A 22,014-nucleotide genomic window follows, 5' to 3' on the forward strand; every position below is an offset into this window, starting at 1 on the left:
CACCAATGTGGCACCTTGTACCTAATTGTGTTTAGAGCCCAGGTACTGAGTTTCCTTAGCTGTTGGTGAACGTAAGTTACCCCATAGGGCCAAAGACTGGATGAGCACAGACCAGGTGATATGCCAGCAATATTGCCACTGGATAACACTATATTTCATGATCACTCTCTAGTCTAGTTGAGATTTAAAGTTCTGAAAAGCTATCTACGCCATGTCTTTAAGAAAAAGATACCTAGTTGTAGACTATTTTCAGGTTAATTCTTATTTTTTGCAAATCTCACCATTGCCCCTTACCAGAAAAGTGATTCCCCCAAAATGTAGGTAGTAGCAATATTATTTCCACATTGTCAGAGAAATCAACAAAGGCTCTGAAAAGAAACTTCCCACTGTAGCATTTTCCATGGTTACAGAGTACTTTTTGTCTCCCTCCCTGGCACCTAGCCTTGGACAGAACAACAGACCTCAGGAAACCAAAGGCATCTGTAAGGCAACCACAGGCGTGGTCCCAAAGCAGGAAGTGCAAAGACAACCCCTTGCGTGGGATCCCTGAGTTGAGCCAGTAGATGAGGCACCAGGACTGTATCACACGAGGACCTTGCTCTGCAAAACAAAGTCACTGTCCCAAATGCATCAGGCTGGAAGTGAATAGGGAATGAGTTGGTACCCCTGGACTGAGCCACTCCCCTGATTATTCACTTCCTCCAGGTAAGAGTTAAAACACTATTTCTGGCAAGAATTGATGGGCCTTCTGAGCAGAAAGTGTGTCCTCTGCATCACGATGTATTCTAATCACAAATGCCAGACAGAGACCCCTGACCCCAAACTTCAACCTGTGGCCTGTCATTCTGCCATTAAAGTGTCATTCCTCCAGTTTCTGAGAGTCCTTTTCCAAAGGACACAGGTCCTACCTTGTTAGCAAATACTTTACCTTTGCAGAGGTTTGTTCTCCTTGGGCTGAGAACCAAAATAGGACACAGTCTGGGTACCTGACTGGAAGCAGAACACCTGACTAGGACAAGACCCAGGAGGGAGGAAAGGAGGACTGAGGAGTGGCTGGGGACACATATCAGTGACAAATATCGAGACAGCTACTCGGTGGACAAGGGTCAACCAGCCCTGGCCCCACCTTGAGCCACGGTGGGACCATCCAGCTACGTGATGTGACCGCAGCCTGGCATCGCCCTAACCTCTGTCTGCCGAGCACGAGGCCTCTGCAACAGCCAGGAATATGCTGGCCCCAGGTGATAGCTAAGCTCCCCAAGTCCCCAGACACGGCACAGGGCCAGGGAACTCAGCTCCTTGAGGACAGGAAACCCTAACTTGGGTTTCCCACAGTGTCCATCCCCGTTTTCCTCCTTTGCTTTCCACTGCCCTAGCACTTCTAACGTGTGTTATGTTTAGAAATCAAAATTCCTACGTAGCGACATGCATAGCTCTCTGCAGTTCAAAAGTATATATCATAACACCAGTAAGGGCAACCATTAAAGAGCTTATTAAATGCCAGGCACTTTATAACTGTGTTCTTATTTATTCCCCTACAATAACCCTGCTGGGTGGGCTTTGTTACTTCCATTTAACAGGTGAGGAAATCTCATATAGGGTGTCAAAGGACTTGTCCAAGGTCATACAGATAGTAAGTGCCACAGCTGGAATTCAAACCCAACTGCGAAGCCTCAAACACATTCAGTGCCTCTTGGAAAAGGGTGCCGCCTTGTCATTATGTCCTAATCATGCTGGGAAGGTTAGCCATACACCCATGAAGGACCCATGAAAACATGGCAGCTTTCCCTGAAGTTCTTACTCTGGAGTTTAGAATGTAAATTCATACAACTACTTGGACAACCATGGTCACACCTGACCTTATTACTCAGGTTGCAGAGAGCCCAGACCCTGCCCAAGAAGCTACATAAACAAACTTATCTTGTTGTATCTGAATTCCACCATGAAACCCAGCTATCTCTTTAATCTGTTTCTAGAGTCCTTTCTTATTGATACATCTTTTAACTGTGTTCACATTATCACCCACGGTTAGAACATAAAAATGTCCCTGGCTTGGAACACCATATGCACAGCATTTACCACCTTTTTAAAATGTGAGCATCCTTTAAAATATCCACATTTTACAGTAAACAATACCATTTAGGATGTTCCAACACAGAAGCATTTTTTTCCTTCTGTTCTTCTATTGTAGTCATGGAGACCTCAAATTTGGTTGAAATGAATAGACAAAATTAAAATCTGCACAAAAAGTTGGTATCAGAACAAGAAGTAATGATAGTTTATATTTCAGTGGTATTTGTGTCTGAGGAAATCAATCAATCATTCACCAGACGTTACCTCATTCGGATCTGTCACTAAAGTAGAAAAAGGACAGGTGGTCTCGTCCTTGTAGGACCTACAGTAAAGACCATATCATAAAGGGAGACTGGGTCTACCCTGAAATACAGAGGGTGCCAAAAAAATGTGCACACATTTTAAGAAAGGAAAAACCTGTGTTAAAATTACACTGATGGTCACCACTTTGAGCACCTCTTGTAACTGCAGAACTCAACCGTGACTTGTATTCATCTTTTGTTATCTGTATATATTGAGTATTACAATTTTAATACAGTTTTTTTTCCTTTCTTAAAATGCGTATACATTTTTTGGCACCCTCTGCACACAGCTGAAACGTAAAGAATTTTACCAGTATATTTATTTGGCATCAGGCTGCTCAAATTCCTCATTTGAAGCTAATATCTTAATCAGTCAATTCAGTCACATTGGTCCATCTGGATAAGAATTGCCAAATTTACCAACAAGCCATGGAGAACGGCCGACAATACACCTCAGGTCGCTCCATTGAATGTGCTGCTTTAAAACACCATTCCCCTGTCCCACCCAACGTTGCCCACCATAACTACAGCTGTCCCACGTATCTCCCCACGGTCACCAGGGGCCACCTCTCAAAACGGATCTGATCACCTGTCTCCCCACTGACGATGGACTTGAAACTCTTCCCGATGACACAAGGTCCCTTCTGATCTGACCTCTTGCCTACTTTCCTATCTTGTTTTTCAGTCCCCACCCCACTGCCATGCTGCAGTTGTAAGCTATTCAGGAACTAGCAGTTATTTAAATATTCCAGGCACACCACCTCTCTCGACGACACACATACACCCCAACCTCACGCTCATCATTGCCTGTTTGAAAACACTCATCTATCCCTTTCCTTTATGATTACTTTGTTACGTAACTTTTTTATTATAAAAGAAGTGCACAGAAAAGATAGTAAATAAGGGAAAACAAAAACAAGAAAATGAAAAATATACGTAATCCCATTACCGAGAGATAATATCCTGTTAGTCATTTGGTATACAGTTGACCCTGTGAACAATATGAAGGCCGCTGACCCCACCCCCAGGGCAGTGGAAAACCCAAAACTTTACTAATAGCCTACTGTTGCCCGGAAGCCTCACAGATAACATAAATAGTCAATGAACACATATTTTGTATGTCATATGTATTATATGCTATGTTCTCTACACTTGATCTTAGCCAAAAGGCCGAGAAGTGATATATGCTGTATACTCCCAGTAAAGCTAGAGAAAAAATATTATTAACAAAGTCATAAGAAAGAGAAAATACATTTACAGTATTTATTGGAAAAAATCCGCATATAAATGGACTTGCACAGTTCAAACCTGTATTGTTCAAGGTCAACTGCATTCCTTTTAGTCTTCTTTATTAGCACATATATAGACGTTTTCTACCACACCAAATTGATTTCTGAGACTAAATTCTAGTGCTACTTCCTAGAAGAGAATTTTTTTTTAAAACTTTCCTCCCCCTCATCCCCCCAAACTTAATCACGCTCACTCCCACTCACCTTTCAGGTCTCAATTTAAATGTCACATCCTCAGACAGTCCTTTCCTGACCCCCCAAAGTAAATTACATCACTCCAGTTACTCTCTCTGTTGCACAGTACTTTTTTCCCATCACGTTATCTGAATTTATAATTGTATATTTATTTGTGCATTCTTATAGTCATGTCTTTCTCATTAGACTGTCACCTCCATGAGAGTAGGGACCATAGCTGGTCATGCTTATCACTGTACCCGCAAAGCCTGAAACAGCAACTGGTGTCATTCAACACTCATGCACTGTGTGTTGGTTCATTGTGTGAATGGCAGCTCCCTTCTCCATACCCACACTGACACCGTACCAGTCTCTACCATGTCAACTTGTTTTATTAAACCAGTTGTTCACCACTAAACTGTATGCTCCTGGAAGACAACGATTGTCTTTAAGTCTATGAAGTAATATTTACATATGAAATCAAATTTACATCCCTATTACACAACGTCCCGCACATGGCAGATATTCGATTCTTTTGAGTGATTGCTATATGGGCAGGACAGCTGGCCAGTGATGCTGCTAAGTGATCCTATTTTTTATGCAAATCCCTTATTTCTGGTTTTGCTTAATAGTGGTTTCCATATAATACCAAACTATAGCTGAAAATTGAAAACATTGCTTTGTGTTCCAGATGTTTCATTTTCATATGCCAAACTTCCAGATCATTGCACACATATGAGCAACTGTCTCTTCATCCAGGTGTTTGACATCTGCTCGGTTCATTCAAAGTCTAAAGGAAAAAAGCAGTGATGCTTTGCCCCTCCACCACCAATAAAACTGAGTCAACCTAATTTTAGAGAAAACGAAAATAATTACTGTGACGAAAACACAGATTATCAATGCACCACAATCTTTCTACATTCCAAAAAGCATTGGTTTACCTAAGAGACAACTGTTACGTGAGAATATCAGTGAGTTTGCTTTTAGCTGTAACTAAGAAAACCTGACTGAAAGTTGGCTTAAATATCAATAACTTTAGTACAGCACGTAGGAGGAAATCTGGAGATTGGCTAATTCATCAGTTTGGCAACATTAACAAAGACCCCAGTAGTTGTGTACCTTTCTGCTCTGCCTGTCTTAGAAAACATCTTCTTCATAGTTTCAAAGTGGCAGCAGCAGCTCCAGGTGTCACATACACCACAAATAACACCTTGGCAAAAAGGCAGTTATTCCCGTGCACCTCTTTAGTTAGCAAAAAAAAAACTTTAGCACCCTCCTCTTTCCCATCTTACTTCTCAAGTTCTGTAGACCAAGACTGAGTCAAATGTCCCTGCTTACCCCAATTATTGGAAACAGAGATAAAATGATCACAGTTGCTTTAGATCAGACTCAGTCAAAATATGCATAATCGGTCTTAGTTTCTGAGCTAGTCATGCAATTTCTTTCTCTTTTAAATCATCTGATCATTTTATCATTGCTGAACACTGATCTTAATTATCTTATTCATCATTTTAAATTTTTCCAAAAGATGAAATGTACCTGAAGAGAAAAAAGCCTTTTCTTCATTTTCCTTGTTTTTCTTTATCTCCCTCAGGCCTTCATATTTCTATTTCAGAGTACCAAAATTTGCAAATAGTCTTTTGAGAAATGGCTGAATTTAACTCCAACTTATCATAAGAAAATGACGAGTCATATAATAGCAGTGGCGTACATGGTATAATTTGAGACTATTAGCAGTTCTTTGACAAAAAAAATCTTCACCAACCTGCTTTAGGATCTCAAATTTCTATTATGTAAGAGTGCATCCTTTTAGGTAGAAGCTTTGGGTTTTCTGTGAAAATGAAACTATCCATGAAAGGAATAGTATCTCACTCCTCTGCTCAAAAATCACCCATTGATTCCCCACTACCTACCAAATAAATTCCAAGTTCTTTAACTAATCGTTCAAAGCTCTGAGATGGGCTAACTCCACTTTCTCAGCATCATCCCCCAACCCTCTTTCAGAAACTCACGACCCAACAGGACCACGGCATTCACGTGTTCTGAGCACGCCCAGTGCATTCCTTCCTTTAGCTTTTGCTTATCATGTACCCACAGCACCCCTCCTTCTCTATTTAAACATGTATGCTCATCAATAGCCTACCTCTAACATGTGGTCTGCGGCACTTAAATTCCACCTGGATTATTATTAACTTTTTAATTCTTCCTGATTTAGTAAGGCCTTCTTTCATTGAAAGTGACAGAAACCCAATTTATTCATTCATTCAACAAATATTTATTTAGTGCCCATCATGTGCCAAGTTCTAGGAGTTGAGGGTGCAGCCGTGAAAAAGGCAGAAAAAGACACACAATTCAAGGTCAGTGAAGCAAAAACAGGGGAGGGGGGCGTGTCTCAGTTCGTGCCACTGAAAAACTAAATTTGGTTTCAGTTAAGTGGATCTAGGGATGGCATCAGAAATTAATCTCTCACTCTCCTGAAATATTTAACTTAATTCCAGTCTTCTTAAGTATGCTTCCTTCTCTGGCAGGATTTCTTCACAAGGAGATAGAAATGGCTACAGCAGCAACGTGCTTGTATCATCCTAGAGGCAAAAATGCTGAAGAAAACAGAGTACTTTTTTCCCAGGGAAAAGGGCATTTTAGGGATCTGCTAAGGAGATGTCGAGCCAGGAACACCTTTGGCCTGAGCTTTTCTATGTGTCTATCTGTCACTGTCACAGATATCAAGTCATTTCTAGCCATCCTGGTGTAGGAATGGTTTGCGGGAGTCCTCCAATCGCCCGCTGTGCTGACCCATTCAGCTTTACAACACAAAGATGCAGGGCCACAGTTCAAATGGCGACATGAAAGTGAGTGACCTTGAAAGTACTGAAGGTTGTCAAGAAGGGAGGTTTGAAGCTTTCGGAGTCAGAAACTAGTCTATGGAAAACTCTTCCAATCACATGTAAAATTCTAAGCAGAGACTTTGGTTTCATTAATGTCTAGTCAAAATGTGCTCTCCTTAACACAGTGCCTATAATTATAAAATACTCCCCCCACCATGGAGATAGGCAAACCAAACATATCAGGATTGCTACGTTGCAGGGCACAAACCTATAGCAGCACCCTAGGTTCTATGCATGAAGTTGCCAGCTTTGTGCGTTCCATGGTGACATTACTTAGCATATTTCATCCTTCTTGTTCTGATGAAGAAGGGAGTTCCAGATAAAATTTTGCAAAACTGCCAAAAACACAGAAAAATGGCCCAAAGGAATAAGTGGATTTTTTTTCACTTGAAGAAGTTAATGAATTCATTGAAAAGTCAATGAATACAGTATAAGCGTAATTGGGTTACATAATTGTTTCTGTTATCCATTGCTACCTCACAAATTACCCTATATTAGTTTCCTAGGGCTGCCATAACAAATTACCACAAACTAGGTAGGTTAACACAACAGAAATGTATTCTCTCACAGGTCTGCAGGTTAGAAGCCCCAAATCAAGGTGTTGGCAGGACCATGCTCCTTCTAAAGGCTCTAGAAAAGGACCTTGCCTGCCTCTTCCTAATTTCTGGGGGCTCCCAACAATCCTCATATTCCTTGGTTTACAACTGCTTCACTCCAATCTCTGCCTCCATTTTCATATGGCTTCCTTGCCTGTTTCTTGGGGTATCCTCTCCTCTACTTATAAGGATACTAGTCACTGGATTAAAGAATCATCCTACTCTAATACGACCTCATCTTTAATTACATTTACAAAGATCCTTCTGGGACTAAGAAGAACATCTGAACCTTCCCACAAATTCACAACTAGCAACACCAGCTGGTCATCCAACACAGCCCTGAGAAAGAACACACGAGACAGGGACATGGTGATGGGAATTAGGGTGAGTGACAGGACTGAGATCCAAGAGCCACCTCATATCAGGTGGAGCAGTAAGAAGTGCTGGGTAGCTGTGGGACCCCCTGAACCTTAGGAATGGGGAGAAGAACCTAAAAGCAAAACTTGGTGATGTATGCCATCATTTTATACAGTTGAGTTTATAAGACTGGTATTCTTAGTATTCTAGAGGTAGTGTGTTTTCTACTCGATTCTACATCTAGAATTCTGGCATGCTTAGCCACACAGTGGTGCCTGAGGTTAAGGTAAGGTGACTCAATCAGCCAGGCTTTCCCCAGTCACAGGCAAAAGAAAGACATATTAATCAAGCTTTACAAATCAATGAAGCACAACCCTATCAAAGTAAGAAAACATTAATGTTAACAATTCATGAGTAACTAATATTTGCACACATTTTAAAGGTTGCACTATAAAGAAGATATTTAATAAATTATGAACACTTAAGCATAAGTAAAACAGCCGTCTCAGCTTCCACAACTGCTCTGAGTGCTACTTGAATTTTCTCTGAATCTTTAACATCTGGGCTCAGTAGTCCTACACAGTGGTTTCTCAGTAGCTTGCAGTTTGCAGTTCTGAGTTAATTGCAGTAAGCTGGCACTGATTGCCCACAGGAAAGAATTTTATGTGTGCCTATGTAATGCTAATCCCAGAAAAATCCTTAGGTTTCCAAATCTTTGTTTTAAAGAAGAAGGCTTTGGGTTTCACTAAGCTTTCTCTGTAGAATGCGTAGGAGCTTCCTCAAAACAACCCTAGGTAACCCTCTTCTTATCTCAGGGTAGAGCTGGGTCTACACACCGCCCCACCCCATCCCATGCCACTCAACCGAAGTTTTCATTACACCACAGTCCTTCCCAGCAAAGCGAGAAAGTAATGCACCCAGTCTGAAAGAAACTGGAAGGTTGCAACTGTTCTCCTGGTTGCTCTCACAAAGTGGAAAGGAAATGGCTGATGGAACCCAGCCACAGGACCTATGCATTCCAGCAGGTCCCTGGCTTCAAGGAGCTCTCCAGCCAGGCATGAGGCTTTTGAGAGGGGCTTTTGTTATCTTGGAACCTCTTGGCTGAAGCTGGCTTCTTGGCTCCCTGGATCCGTGTATGTTCCTCTAGAGGCTGGGACAGAAGTGGTAAATAACCATCAGCTCCTCCCTCTCTCATTCCAGTATTCCCCACCCCATTCCAGCAACTGATGATAAGAGCAAACTTATATTGGATGCTTATCCCATGTCAGGAACCCATATAAGTATTCTTCAGGTATATCTCATTTGAAAGATGACACCTTGGTTAAGAGTCTGAATTTGAGTCAGATTGTCTGAGTGCAAATCCTGCCCTACCACTGCCTAGCTGTGTGACCTTGGATAAATTACTTAACCTCTCTGTGCCTTAATTTCTTTATCTGTAGAATGGGCTAATAATAGCCATCCTTATGGGACCATTGGGAGAATTAAATGAGTTCATAGAGAGAGAGCATATAGAACAGTGCAATTTAAGCATTGACTATTAATAATATGGCTGGATCGGAGACAGTTTATGATGAGTTTGTTTTATGATTTGGAGTTTTTCTCTTCTTGACATTTCAAAGGAGTAAAATTGGCATTCTGCTTTTTATTCATTCTCATAAAATGTGAAGAATTTCCAAATAGAACCTTTGCTTGAAAGTCTCATTACCTAAATAGAATTTAATAACTAAAAACTAAATACAGGCTATTTTGTTTAATGTTTTGAATTTTAAAACACCAAATAAGTCTCCAAGGTTACAATTATCGTCTATTCTATATTTCTCTACCTTGATTATAATTAAGGTTACAAATATTTGTAGCTGCAGAAAGCATACAATGTTTTCTGAGGTAATACAGCTAACGTAGTCTCTTATGCATATTAACTGGTATTCTTTCCCTACTTATTTATCTGAAAGTTCCTAGAAATTAATTTTATACATAAAATAGTAGTTCTAGCATCTTAATTACTGCCGAATTTTACTCTTGCAGAAACAAATATATGTTTCTACTTCATTTGACGGAGAGATTTCAATGAATAAAGCTCATGAAGAGAATTTTTAACTTCAGGATAGATCTAGAATAAAACTTACCTTACCAGCATTTGAATATTCCAGTATCCCAATACTCTTATGTTAACAGCAAATTCAAATAATGTGATTTGCTTATTTCATAGATATTATTACACTGACATGTTATGATAGTGACTAAATTATGACACAACTGCTGCTTCCACTCAAGTTCAGAAGGTCAGGAATGATATTGAAATAGTCATTCATCTATCAGGGCTTCAAAGACTAAGCCTGAACCAAACCTGAGCAGTATGTGCTGACTAAACACAAAGCCACGGCCAAGCTTCAGTGTGTCTCTAATACGTTAAAATATGCTGCAGGCATGAAAGATTATAATTTAAAAAATAAAGATATGGGAAAATGCTCATGATAGCATCAGAATATACAAGAATACAGGATAGTGAGTTATATAAATAATATGATCCTAATCATTCCCATATGAACTCTTCAGATCATAAAGGATAGAGACCCACTCTAGCTAGCACAGGTAAACAAAGTTTGGGGTAAAGATAGACACTGAGCAATCAGCATAAGGTTAAACATTGAGTGACACGAAAAAGTCAACGAAATCCAGGAGCCAAAAACTTAATGGAGCTAAAAAAGGGGAAGAAAATGTAGGAAAAGGGTAAATGTGTTAAGAAGCCGCATCTAACATGGCGGGGTATCAAGAGGCAATGTCTGAAGTCGATTGAACCAGAAAAGATTTAAGGGTATTCTTTAAGGACTCAACAAAGGAAACCAACAGAAGAACTAAAAATAAGTGCATTAAAAATGAGAAGGGGAAGAAGAGGATAGTGTAATACTCCTTTCTCAATAGATACTATTGAGTAAATAGGCATTTACTCAATAGATACATCCTAAAATAATGAATCAAAAATTAGCAGGACAACTGTGTTACTCAGAAATAGAAAGTCACCACCTAAAATGCCAAAGATGGTTGCTTCCGGCAAGTGGGAACGGGGTAAGGTAGACACTTTTGCTTCCTTTATAAGGCTTTCTACAAGATCTTTTAAATTCAGGTTTCATGTAGGATCTGGATAAAAAGTTTCAAATAAAATGGCTGACTGTGTTAGCGACATTCTTTCCTAGGATGTTTATGTCTGCTTGGATGATAAAGATGTTGGCTTGTGTGGAATTTCATCTCTCTTCACCTCAGAATACCTTGAAATGAATGAGAGGAGTCTGGGCTGGTGAGATCCTGACAGAGATTTCTTCCATATCAGAGGGCAGCACTTCTGCCTACATCCAACCAGTATCCTCCTTTCTAGTACTAGTGATATTAATCAGGATTATGGCAAAAGTGGGAAACTTCCATTTTTATTTAAAAATTACATCCTTTCTCCAAAGGCAGTACAGCTAAATTGTTTCTCATTTACATTTCGTAACTCCCTCAGTCACATAATAACTCATTATTCTATGAAAATGTGCATTATTCTATACATGTGAATGGCTTCAAGAAGCAAAATATTATTTAAAAATATAATGTCCTTCCTTGCCACACAAGTCCACCTCTGTTAAAGTTACATTAACATACTGATTAGTAATTTTCGCACATTAAAATTTTTACATAGATTTAATACCATTTTCAGCTTTTGTTTAATGAATATTTAATTCAGAAAGCTACGAAATAATAGGTAATTATAGCTCTACAGGAACACATATTGACATGTAGTTTAAAAGACGGTGAAAAGTGCCTTGTGCTTGCAGTGAGTTTATAATTTAAACACAAAGAAAATTTTTAAGGTTGCCAATCAAATATTCATCAGAAGAAAAAAATGTACAGAGGATCACATGTCTTCAGGGCACGTATGCAAAGGAGATACTAAAAATAACATAGGAACAGGTTTGGCAGACCTTGTTTAGGCAAAATTCCAAACACATCAAGAAAGAACTGATTATTTAAAAAAAAAAAAAAAAAACTTTTTCTAGCTTCAAAGTAAAGACAGCAGCATTAAGGCTCACGTTTGGAAAAGATGGTCGGGACAATAAGCAAAGATCCTTAGAGTTAGGAACAAATGGACAAGAAGTGTGAATTTCATTCCCTGCCTCCTTCTTTTAATATGTGTTTCTTAAAATGTGCTGTCCTCCAATGTCTTCAACCCTGACTAGAGATGGCGCCCAGATCCTTCTTGATATCGACAAGAAAATCATTCACTCTCATATGCAAGGACTTAAAACGCTATCCCTTCTGGGGGGCAGAAGGGTTATATTTTAAAAGAGCCCATGCCATGTGATAGTAAAGTTTTAAACGGGTATACTCTATCACACCAATAGGGAATCACCCCTTTTTTGCAAAGAGTTTGGCCAGGTTTTAAAAAGGAAATTTTAGAGTCTTTCCAGTAACTCACCCCTGCACCTTGCAGAAAAAAAAGTCAGATCTCAAAATTTAGCCAGTTTAAGAATTTTCTTTTTCTGGAATGCTACACTTGACCAGTTCCATTCCCTGAAATTCTGAGATTCTCATTCAGCCCCAGAAAGCTGTATTTCTAACCAGCACTATAAGCAATTCTGATGGAACCCATCCCCTGACCCACATTTGAAAATCACTGCATTGCACTCAAAGATGAAAGGGTAGAGAAAGCTCCACTTCTCTCTGCTGCAGGGAAATTCACCAGGGCAGGTTTTGCTAAGGATGATATCAAGGACCAATACGGGTTCAAGGTAAGGAGGAGAGTAATGAAGGTCTCCCGCCAGTACCAGGTGGACATCTACACTGTCCAATAAAATGAGACTATATGTAGACACAATATCAAGAGACTAACAGGGGGCCTGAAGCCAATACTATTTAATGGCATGGCCACAACAAAAGACACAGCTTGGATGCCAAGTTATTTTGGCTTCAGATTTGGCTAAACAAAAAAAAAAAAAATAGGTCAGTCACATATGATCTGCTTCCCTACATCCATGGATGGGTACTGATTGGCTGGAAGCTAACGAGCTCAATCATAATGATGACGGTTATGAGTTTGGATGCCTAGTGTATGATATCCGAAGAAGAAGGAGTTTTATGAAGTCCAAACATCCCACCTGAGAAGAGGGTGATACTTGCCGGTTAAAAAGATTGGAAGATTCTCATCAATAAACCACAGGAAAAATCATTGAAGGACTCTTGGGCTTGTTACAAGCGTATTTTTAATATCCCGATATTCCTACTTTGACTTTGTAATTGATCCAAATACTTTTCCGTGCATTTTTATGTTGTCTCATAAGGTATGGTTTTGTAAGAACTAGGCTTGACCAAGACGATCTTCCTGTAATAGAATCTACTAATATTAACTAAGGAGGTAAGGGAACTGACCTAAATACCCAAACAAGGAACCAAAGAATTATAACTTTGCATTGTCAGCACTGAGAAGATATTGGAAGGTTCAGAGTCAATGATTACTTAGTGTCAAGTCAATTAAAGGTTGGCATTTATTGTAAGTTGAACTTAATATTTTCTAAGGCAACGCTGTCCATAGAAATCCATGAACCACTATTATGCTAATACGAGCCACATAGGTCATTTAAAATTTTCTAGTAGCTACATTAAAAGAGATTTAAAAAAACAGGTAAAACGAATTTGTATATTATATTCTAACACAATGTAGCCCAAGTATTATCATTACAACACATACTCAATATTTTATAATTATTCATGGTATATTTTATATTCTCTTTTGTTATGTCAAGTTGTTGAAATTCAGTGTATATTTTACACGGGCAACACATCTCAGTTCAGACTAGCCCCAGGTCAAGTGCTGAATAGCCCCACATCGCTAGTGGATACTGTACAGGGGGCAACACAGTCCTAAGAACTCAAATGGGTAGTGAAATTCAAATAGAAAAAAAAGCACTTATTGAATATATGATATGATGAGTCAAACTTTCAAAAACATCAAATTATTTTAACATATAACATTATATGACATTGATTATAGAGTATTATAATCATCTGCAACTAAAGTCACCCGCAGTATTCTTTTAAAAGAAAAACAAAGAGGTTTTTTTTGTTTATTTGTTTCAAATTAAGACAAGATATCCATTAGTGAATTTTTGTGGTAGAATGCTTCAATCCAACAGAATTTGGAAACCAATGCTTTGGGATAATATGGGTCATTACAACTCTAAAAAAAAAAGAAAGTGAAAGCCCTGACAGCAAAATTTGATGAGGGCAGGGTAGGAGAGAAGAAAGGGGGAAAGAGAAGGAAGGAAAGACGGAGCAGCAGGTCCTAGGCCTGTGACAAAGAGGGGATCCAGTGGGGGGAAAGAAGTGGGGAAAGGGCTCCAGCTCCATTGCATTTTTACCAAGAACAAGTCCTGATATTGAATAAGTTTCCTTATTGCACCAGCTTGCAATTATTTATTGCTCGGGCTCTTTCGTTTCTGTATTCACAAGAGACACATCTGAAGACTTGTGTAACTCATTCTGAGCAGCTTTGTGATTGATACTGATGACCAGGGCCTGCCCCACACCAAAGCACGAGCAGTGACCTACGAAGGGCTGTTGTGCCCCCAGCTGCCTCCTCCACTTTCCACTGTGATGCCTGAAGTCAATCTGTTTGAAACATTAAAAATCGTTCAGATAAAATGTGGAATCAGGAAACGAAGGAATAGACAAAGAAATCAAGACTAAATTGTTTCAGCCGGCGTCAGTGAAACATTTATTGATGGAGAGAGATAATGCAATCACTTAACAAGCGTAAACTAATAAAGGACCTTGAAACCAAGTATGAGTCTGGGATACAGTTCAGAAATGGATGGCAGGTCCATTTAGGTGGCTGGGGCAGAATGAAGAGGCTATACCATCACTCGGAGAGCCGGGGAGACACTGTCAGAAGCATTTTGTAGGGGAAGAGGTTGAAGGTTAATGGTAAGGATATTGAAAGATGTGGAAGCTCGAGAATTAAGGGGACATTCTCTCTCTTTCATGGAAGGTTTGCTCTGGAGTCACCCCTGAACTTGATAAGCATTTAACCTCTGGTCTCTCCTCATCCCTGATATAAGAAATCACAGCAGATCATCTCCTGAGGTCCCTAGAGCTGACACAGCTGCTGCCCGTGCGAAAATGGATTATTCCCCCACACGTCCATACGCAGGGAGAGTCTCAGTTTCAGATGAACAATGAAATATGCTGGTTACAGTCAACTGCCATTTTGCTTCACTTTCCACTCTTACCTAGTGTCCGAGGGTTATTTTATTCCCCATTTAGGAAGAGAATCAGTGCTTAAGAGGTGAGAGAAAAAGAACCTGACAGATGGCTTTCTGAGGGCTTCTGCAGTCCAGTGAGATAATTTATCTTCTCCTTAACGCTGACAGTAAAAGTCACTGGGACATCTGAGCTTGAGATGGAGGACTTGACATGCTTTGCATGGGGGTGTCATGGCACCAGCAGTCACCTACACACACACACATTTTCTGGAATGTGTGAGGAATTAAGATTTCTTTTTAAAGGCGAAAGAAAAGAATAAGTCGAATTGCTTATTCCTTCTCCAAGGTATTTTATACTTACAGGCTTTTTATCTGTGTCAGAGATTATTATGCCTGGGAGAAGGCGCTGAAGATTTCTTTGTTATATCCATGTTTTCAAGAGGAAAACGTAAGCCTACTTCCTTAAGCCTAGTGGGGGCTCTCAACAGCCCTGGTTTATGTATATAGGCACTGATGCTTCCTTTCCTTTGGCCTTGACTACTGTCTCCTATGGCCTCCCTCCCGGTCGCCCAGCCAGGGGGCAGCCAAGCACAGGCCACTCTCCCAGAAGCCCTTGCAAGCCTGGGCAGTTACCTAGCAACAGTGACAATCATACTAACAGGAGACAAACAGCAGTGGAGACCAGAGAACAATTCCTGACTCAGAACACAGCTCCGTAATGAGACATAATTCACATACCATACAATTCATCAATTTAAAGTGTAAAATTCAATGGGTTTTCGTATAGTCACAGAGTTGTGCAAACCATCACCACAATCAATTTCAGAACATCTTCATCATCTCGGAAAGAAACCCCATAACCAGTAGTAGTCACTCTCCATTTCCCCCCAAAGTCTCCGTCCTCCCCCCGCCCCAAGCCCTACTAATCTACTTTCTGTTTCTATAGATTTGCCTGTTCTGGACATTTCATAGAAATAGGGTCATGTAATATGTGTTATTTTTGATGAGTGAAAGAAAAATGTTAAATTCAATTATTTGCCATCCATTCTAGATATTAGTAGCCTCTCAGAGAGTTTCCTTCATGAATTTTGAGCAATCTAATATCCAATCTACGAAAATGGAGGATTAGTCTGGCAAAAATACCACAAAAATCTCATTTCTTCATTGTACAGTTTTGTTTATTTTTAATAGTGACATTTTTGACAGGAGTTAAACAGAAGCTTACCTTTGCACTAGCAACAGAAAGAAAAGGAGGGTTGAAATGAAACTCTGAGGGCCTGTTTATTTGCTTAAAGGATCAACTGTTTCCAAACACTCTGAACCACAAATGATTTAATTCCAATCTAAGCAGAGGCCAGAAAGCCTGGTGCTCTGATATGCTGATTACAAATCATCCTCTATTCATTAAAGCAGGACCTTGACCAGGCAGCTATGGTAGACATAATTCCACGCATCCATGGATTTGAAAGTCATAAAATGTCCTCTTATAATTTATAGGCACTTCCTAATTGACTTCACCAACCCAAATGGCTTTCCCCTTCAATTATTTTAAATTTGTGAGGTTTTAGTGCACGATATGCTCTTTTCTACCATACATTGTTCAACTATTCCTTATTTGATTCACAAAGAGCAACTCACATCGGTATCTAAATCAAAACATAAACTAAATTCTTAGAATTGGAATTGAACTTGGGATTCTCAGACATAACCTCTCGCCCTATGCTGGAATCCCTGCCATAGCTTCCCCACATAGAATGCCTCCCAGTGACAGGCTGGACATTTCTTGAGGCAGTCTCCATCATTCCAAACAATTTTAATGCTGGAGTATTGTTCCTTATAAAAACTCCCCAAGTATCTTAATTTAAAGATTTTTTCCACAGGACTGTCTCCCTGCATCTACCTTCTTTTAGTCCAAGTTCTGGCCCCTAGGATATAACAGGGAGGCCTACCTTTTCCTTCCTAGTGCAAGAAAGTCCCTCGAATATCTGCACTTGATCTTAGCCAAAAGGCCGAGAAGCGATTCCCCCGAATATCTGAAGACAGCTTGCCTCCTTAGGAATTCTCCCCTGAGCTAAACCATCCCCAGGCCATCTTACAGCTTGGTGTGCAAACCCTATCTGCACCACCTTTCTGCTCTCCCCCCATTGAAGAAATTCACTACTGTCCCTCAGTACAAATCTGCAATATGGGCATTTAATTGTGGGCCTTCCCAATGAAAAAGGGGCCATGCATGCCCCCCTGTTAATTGCTGAAACAATTCCTTAAATGCAAACACCATATATATGAATTATTGAGAATATATAAATGAAATCATCCATATTTAGGAAGTTCTGTGCGCTTTTCACTTTCATTTGTGGGTCAAGGACTGTTTTGAGCTAAAATGAGCAGATCCCATTTAAACAAAGGACAATACCATTCAGGAGATCTGACCCGCATGTCCTATCTTTAGACACATGTAATTTCAACTGAAGTTATCATTCATTGAACCGGGAAGGCCAGAGCTATTTCAGCAGCTGTGAAAACAAAAGCAATAATACCAAGCTTCTTGTTTCTATTTAATTTGGAGTTTTCCCAAGGAGAAAAAGGAAATTTCAGTGTGCTTCCTATTTAAAGATGTCACACAGAGGATGTCTTCTGTTTTCACAAGCCCTTCCGGAGGTTAATCAGTCCTATAAGATGAGGGGAAGAACTGACAGCCTATTTTTGTCAGAGCCACAGACACTACCTTAAGGAGAATATTGCACATTAAGTCTGATCTGTTTCTATGCTATACATTCAAACACAATAACAAGTTCACCCAGAACTGAGTCAGTTTGGGGGCCTGAGTCCCACCAACTCTGGCCACTCATTAATTGCCAGCCAGAGAGACATCCTTGGCCCAAGAGTGGAACAAACAAGATGTTCCCTCCTAAGAGGGAGCAACATATAGAAAAGAGAGAAGGCATTGGAAGTTAGTCTGAAAGGTATTTAAATCACAGGTCCACCATTTCTGACGGATGATTTTGAGGAAAGTACTTAATGACCCTTAATCTGTTTCTTCATCTAAAAATGGGGCTCTTGATACCGACCTCAAAAGGTTGTTGTGAGGTACCATGTACGATAATACACACAAAGTGTAGTAAACAGCGCCACGCACACAGGAGGTGCTCATTAGTGGTGACTGATAAGCAAATTCCAGATCAGAAAGCTGCTTGGGGGATGCAGAATTATAGCGTAGCTAAGATGGCCTGTCCTCTTTCCTGGACCGCAATCAAAACACAGAGACACTTTCCAAATCTTCTGGTTTTTACGCTCTGTGCTGACACCACCTTTCCCTAGCATTTGTCATTGTAATGCTGCCCTCTTGATATCAACATTCGTTTCAGATCCCTGACTTTACAGATGATTTTTCTTTCTTTCTAATCGATAAGAAGATACCGCCGCCCACCAGCAAACTATACCTTACATTTAAGGTTGGATTGTTTCTGAAGGTTCTCTATATAGGTGTATACTATGTTCTTAATTCAGTCACAAAACGTGATACTTTTTCCTTGGAGTATCCTGTTCTTTTACCAAACTCATCTGTTTGGGGATTCCTCTGTGGACTGATAGACACCGCCCCCCCCCAAAAAAAAACACCCCACCATCAGTAAATAAATGTAGACTTCACAGTTTTAGCATTCAACACAAATGCATTGAATGCCTTTATGCTTATGAAATAGGCAAAAAAGAATACTATATAATCCATGCTTTTATGTTTGAGTTTATCTTCATTCTTGCCCAACCGTTCTAGGTCATTAAGCCCACAGATGAGATAACTAAGACCCAGAGAAATCGAACCCAGCTGATGTCACATGGAGACGAGACTTCCAAGCCAATACTCCCTCCCCTCCATTCCACCTCCTGCCATGACAGCAGAGTCTGGGCTGAGCCATCTGATCAGACATTCTTGAGGGATTACCTTGCATCCTTGGCAACCATCTGAGTGGGCACATCAATCAGGCATGCTCTGGGATGGCCAGTAATTCAAAGCCCTGACATGGGACATCGGCAGGTGGTTCCTCTCAGGAACAGCCTTTCCTGGCATGAGTACACTGCTTTTTCTGGGGATGTCGGCTCAGAGGGGACAGTGGCAGCTTTGTCTCCCTCCCCTTATTTCCTCCTATTGTGCATCTATAGAAGAGGAACTGACTTCAGAATGACTAAATGGCAGCCGAATGACTAAAGAAAGATGCTACAGTGGGAACTGGGGACAATCCGAGTTGGTGGCTGCTGAATCATGAGGAGAGTCTATGCTGCCACTTGTGCTTCTATCAAGCTCCAATGACTCAGTTGCTTAAATTTTGTGGCAAGACACCTGGAAGCTATTTGTCTTTTTCACTGAGGGCTCATTCACAGGGTGAAAATGGGGTAATGTTCACTTACCATCTCTCCATTACCCTGAGAACCAGATTGCTGCTAATTCAATAGGGGGCTGAGGCAGTCATCAGACGTCTGAGGCAACATTCTTCTGCAGCAGCTATTTATGTCCCAGGACCATTAGAAACACCTCTCAGATCCATTTTGAAATGTTCTAGTCCCAGAGAGCCAGTCTGATCTGATGAGAATGTCATTGGAGAGTGTGCCTGAAGGTCACCCAACTACCTTGGGGTCATGCTTTCCAGCTCAAGTGGTTCCTCCCTTTAGTCCTCAAACTGATTTCAGAACAAATTTCCTCAGATTGAGAGAGGCACAGCCCCCGTCAGCTCTGGAACAGTCCACTCCTCACTGTCCCAGGAAGAAGATGGAGAGACTCATCGTTAGCTGAGCATTTTGACAACACTTGCTTCAGACTTGCCAAAGGCCTGACGTGAGAACTCAGTCATCCTGCACTGCTTCTCTGTGCCTCAGTTTCCCCAACCACAGTGACATGAGGTAAATAAATGATGAAATGAGGATCATCCCAGAATGGTGGGTAGTGGGACAGCCAGCATGAAGCCAGGACAGGGGCAAAACTGTGAGCCTGTTTATACAGTGAGAACGAAGTCCTTGGGTTTTCTTTCCCCCACCTTCTCCTTCAGGGGGCCTAAGGTCTCAGCTAAGAGAGTGACCACAAGGAAGAAAACAAGCCAAACGCTGTCTTTGTTTTCTCCCTCCTTCCAGGTACACCAGGTGACAGTAGCTGATAAAATGCCTGTGGAGGACTTCAAGCTCCTGGGAGATCAATGCTATATGAATAGAAAGTGTTTTTATACGCAAAACACTGGAGAATGGCTTTCCCAGAAGTCATCATACACCAGGCAGAGAATAGATGAAACAGTTTCCTTTCCTTTCTCCTGATCTCCGGCTAAAAAGTTTCTCAGTCATTTAAGGAGGATGGAATCCACTGGTGGACTGTCCCCATTTGAGGACTGCAGGGCTAAAGTTAGTACTGACCTAAACACGACAACCACAAGGGGAATAGACCACAGTGTCTCTGCTGCTGCAAACTAGTCACCTGCCAGTTGGCACACCTGTTTCTTCCCCCAGAGCTTGGGAAACACAGTCCAGGGTTTCACCTTTGAAATGCCTTCAAGCCAAAGCAGGCTTAGGATAAACTCCTGACTGGCTCTTCTCCCACCGCTGATTTTTCACTGCCTTTCCAGGGACCTTCTTCTCCTCATTGGCACTGTGCCTTGCTCTCAGAAGTTCATCATTACCCCAGTTATATTACAGCCCTTTGAAGGACCCTCTTTTAAACAACCAATTTTAAGGCTCTGAGGAAGAGCCTTGTTAGGGGCTCAGGAAGAAATTTTGAGGCTGGTGGACCCACTCTTTTCCCTCCAAATAGCTCCGTAAAAGTAGCTTTCAATTGCAGCCTTCATATTTGCCCATTTCTGAAGGTTACAACTGTATGGTCAAGAGAGGGATGGACACATGGCATGAGGATTAACTGCTAGAATTGGGTGTCTTTCGCTTAGAGAAGGGATATCTCAAGGAGAGGAAAAGGTGCTTGCAAATATGTGAAGGTGTATTATTGTAGTTTGATTTTTGTGATAGCAGACAACAGAAGCCCACTCAAGCTAGCTCAAGCAAAATGGGATTGCTACAGGGCTTCTTAAGGGGACTCCAGGAAAATCCCAGAGATGGAGCCGTAATAGGCCTGGGCCTCCTGAAGCAACGGGGAGGACCGTGGATTTGAATTTAAGGTGCTCTAGTCACTACAGTAGCAGAAGCTCAAGTGCCTTTTTATAGAAAAGTTGCCTTTAACATGACTCATTTGCAGGCCACCCATCTGCTTCCTCCTCTAACAACTAGCAATTTCTTCCAAGTTGCTTCATTTAAATACCATTGAGAATCCCATTGGCTTGGCTTACTTTCTTTCTTAAAAACTATTTTTTTTGAGAAGTTTTTGGTTCATTGCAAAACTAAGAGGAAGATATAGAGATTCCCCATATACCCTTAGACCCCACAAATACATAGCCGCCCGGATTGTCAACATCCCAGACCCGCGGGGTACATTTATTACAACTGATGAACCTCCATTGACACAACGTTACCACCCAAAATCCATGGTTTACATTATGGTTCACTCATGGTGGGGTATATTCTATGGGTTTGGACAAATGTATAAAGACATGTATCCATCAGATAGTATCACACAGAGCATTTTCACTGCCCTAAAAATTCTCTGTACTCTGCTTATTCATCTCTCTTCCCTCGCCTCCAACCCCTGGCAACCACTGATCTTTTTTTACTGTCTCCATAGTTTTTGCCTTTTCCAGAATGTCATATGGTAGAAATCATACAGTATGTAACCTTTCCAGATTGACTTCTTTCACTTAGTATATGCATTTAAGTTTCCTCCATGCCTTTTCATGGCTTGATAGCTCATTTATTTCTAGTATTGAATCCTCTCCCATTGTCCTATGAACCTGTTTATTTATCCATCACCTACTGAAGGACATCTTTGCTTCCCAGTGAGGGTAATTCTGAATAAAGGTGCTGTAAACATCCATGTGCAGGTTTTTGTGTAGACATAAGTTTTCAACTCCTTTGGTAAATACCAAGAAGGAAAATCGTGGGATCCTATGGTTAATGGTATATTTAATTTTGTAAGAAACCACGAAACTGTCCTCTAAAGTGTCTGTACCATTTTGCGCTCC

This window comes from Rhinolophus ferrumequinum, chromosome 22 (genome assembly GCF_004115265.2).
Source record: "Rhinolophus ferrumequinum isolate MPI-CBG mRhiFer1 chromosome 22, mRhiFer1_v1.p, whole genome shotgun sequence".
Classification (NCBI taxonomy): domain Eukaryota; kingdom Metazoa; phylum Chordata; class Mammalia; order Chiroptera; family Rhinolophidae; genus Rhinolophus; species Rhinolophus ferrumequinum.